We start from the raw sequence: 3,452 nt of genomic DNA, 5'->3' as shown, positions 1-3,452 counted from the left end.
TGAGCTTGCCGCTGCCGACAGAGGCCCGGGAGCGTGCTGTCGTGGCATTGCCGGCGGGAGACAACACGCGCCACCTACGGTGACCGGCAGCTCCAACGCCGGCGCCACAGAAGGACAAAAGCCCCACTTGGGTGCCGAAGCGAACTCTCCCAGCACAGCGCACGCGCCAACACGTCCGCACAGCTGCGATACAAACCACCTGCGAGAACCGCTGGGGCGACCGAGCAGCAGACGGCGTCACGGCGCCGAGCGCCGGGCGGCGGCGCATCCTCAGCGCACAAAGTCCTCAATCGGACCAGCACACTGCAGATGGCCACCGCGCTTCGCACCGGGCCCGCGAGGACCTACTTTGGCCGCAAGGCGCCGCGAGCAGGGGGCGCCGGCGCGCAGCTGCGCCGCCTGCCGCGTCCGTCGGCCGGCGCGCCTGCCACTGGCCGCCCCCACCAGCCGGCTGTAGCGCGTGCGCCCACGCACCGCGCTGCCAGCACGCCGGGCGGCCCCCCCTCACCGGCCGGGGACGGTCCCACCCAGCCACCGCCGCGTATCGCCTCACACCCAGATCCCCTTTCACGTTCGTGGGCATGGTGGGTATCCCTGAAACAACCGGTTAATAGCTCGACCGATCGTCGCCAACACTGATTCACCTCTAGCGAGAACAACCGCACCACAACGGGTTACCAGTTGTTCATTTGCGTAACGTCACCAGCAAACGTACACGTCCATCGCCATTTGCAACGAGTATTGCATGCCTGTGTCAGGTGTCACAACACACTACGTCTGCCCACATAGACGCAACAACATGTGCACGCCTAGAGAACACGTGGAAGGTCGACCCCGTACGTATGCGGTGTCCATTGCGCGAACGACTGTCAGCCGGCCTCTGCAGCATGTCGCAGATGTGGAACACGGTGCAACATGCTATCACGGTGTGTGAGAAGAGACGACTACGTCCGAATACACGCTCCACTACATCAACAGACTGCTCATGCTGATCGCCATCCAGGGCGTCCGTTCCTCCCACACGTCTGTATGGCGTACCACACTGCAATCCAGCTCTTATAGGGAGACGACACGTAGCTGCGTGCACAATATTTGGACTGTATGGTCCGCCGTTGCTAGGCGCAGTCGTCATACGGCCACATGTGCCACGATGTATCATTCAGTACATACGGACCAATGTGCAGTACAGTTTGTGGGTTTTGCGTACATCGGCGGACAGGTGACAGGCCGTACCACAACGTAGGCTGAGTACGTCGGCATGCGAAGGGCGTTGAACATGCAAACTTCTCACCGACCAGCTTGCGAAGGCAGGGGGGAAGGGGGGGGGGCATGTACGTCCTGCTGCTATCCACATTACAGTGTATAGCAGGAGCATGTGGAAAGTCAGCAACACCTGCAAGGTGTTTAACATGACGCGATACACAGGGGACCGGGCAGTGCGAGTAGCGAACTATATTGCGAGGGTTGCGGTTAGGCAACACTACACTAATTTAACGAGTTGCATAACAATTACAGAGCAGGTTCAGCGACAACGTGCGTCAGGTTAAGGCGCAATATAGTTTTGGTTACGGCGCACTTTAGGTTAGGTTAAGGCATATTATAGGTTAGGTTAAGGCATATTATAGGTTAGGTTAAGGCATATTATAGGTTAGGTTAAGGCATATTATAGGTTAGGTTAAGGCATATTATAGGTTAGGTTAAGGCATATTATAGGTTAGGTTAAGGCATATTATAGGTTAGGTTAAGGCATATTATAGGTTAGGTTAAGGCATATTATAGGTTAGGTTAAGGCATATTATAGGTTACGTTACGGCACAACATGGGTTACGTTACGGCACAACATGGGTTACGTTACGGCACAACATGGGTTACGTTACGGCACAACATGGGTTACGTTACGGCACAACATGGGTTACGTTACGGCACAACATGGGTTACGTTACGGCACAACATGGGTTACGTTACGGCACGACATGGGTTACGTTACGGCACAACATGGGTTACGTTACGGCACAACATGGGTTACGTTACGGCACAACATGGGTTACGTTACGGCACAACATGGGTTACGTTAAGGCACAAATTAGGTTAGGTTAAGGCACAAACTAGGTTAGGTTAAGGCACAAACTAGGTTAGGTTAAGGCACAACGTAGGTTAGGTTAAGGCACAACGTAGGTTAGGTTAATGCACAACGTAGGTTAGGTTAAGGCACAACGTAGGTTAGGTTAAGGCACAACGTAGGTTAGGTTAAGGCACAACGTAGGTTAGGTTAAGGCACAAATTAGGTTAGGTTAAGGCACAAATTAGGTTAGGTTAAGGCACAAATTAGGTTAGGTTAAGGCACAAATTAGGTTAGGTTAAGGCACAAATTAGGTTAGGTTAAGGCACAAATTAGGTTAGGTTAAGGCACAAATTAGGTTAGGTTAAGGCACAAATTAGGTTAGGTTAAGGCACAAATTAGGTTAGGTTAAGGCACAAATTAGGTTAGGTTAAGGCACAACGTAGGTTAGGTTAAGGCACAACGTAGGTTAGGTTAAGGCACAACGTAGGTTAGGTTAAGGCACAACGTAGGTTAGGTTAAGGCACAACGTAGGTTAGGTTAAGGCACAACGTAGGTTAGGTTAAGGCACAACGTAGGTTAGGTTAAGGCACAACGTAGGTTAGGTTAAGGCACAACGTAGGTTAGGTTAAGGCACAACGTAGGTTAGGTTAAGGCACAACGTAGGTTAGGTTAAGGCACAACGTAGGTTAGGTTAAGGCACAACGTAGGTTAGGTTAAGGCACAAATTAGGTTAGGTTAAGGCACAAATTAGGTTAGGTTAAGGCACAAATTAGGTTAGGTTAAGGCACAAATTAGGTTAGGTTAAGGCACAAATTAGGTTAGGTTAAGGCACAAATTAGGTTAGGTTAAGGCACAAATTAGGTTAGGTTAAGGCACAAATTAGGTTAGGTTAAGGCACAACGTAGGTTAGGTTAAGGCACAACGTAGGTTAGGTTAAGGCACAACGTAGGTTAGGTTAAGGCACAACGTAGGTTAGGTTAAGGCACAACGTAGGTTAGGTTAAGGCACAACGTAGGTTAGGTTAAGGCACAACGTAGGTTAGGTTAAGGCACAACGTAGGTTAGGTTAAGGCACAACGTAGGTTAGGTTAAGGCACAACGTAGGTTAGGTTAAGGCACAACGTAGGTTAGGTTAAGGCACAACGTAGGTTAGGTTAAGGCACAACGTAGGTTAGGTTAAGGCACAACGTAGGTTAGGTTAAGGCACAACGTAGGTTAGGTTAAGGCACAACGTAGGTTAGGTTAAGGCACAACGTAGGTTAGGTTAAGGCACAACGTAGGTTAGGTTAAGGCACAACGTAGGTTAGGTTAAGCACAACGTAGGTTAGGTTAAGGCACAACGTAGGTTAGGTTAAGGCACAACGTAGGTTAGGTTAAGGCACAACGTAGGT

Source organism: Schistocerca serialis, chromosome 4, assembly GCF_023864345.2.
Source record: "Schistocerca serialis cubense isolate TAMUIC-IGC-003099 chromosome 4, iqSchSeri2.2, whole genome shotgun sequence".
Classification (NCBI taxonomy): Eukaryota; Metazoa; Arthropoda; class Insecta; order Orthoptera; family Acrididae; genus Schistocerca; species Schistocerca serialis.
The sequence above is the reverse complement of the archived record's forward strand: the minus strand, read 5'-3'. Positions refer to the sequence as shown.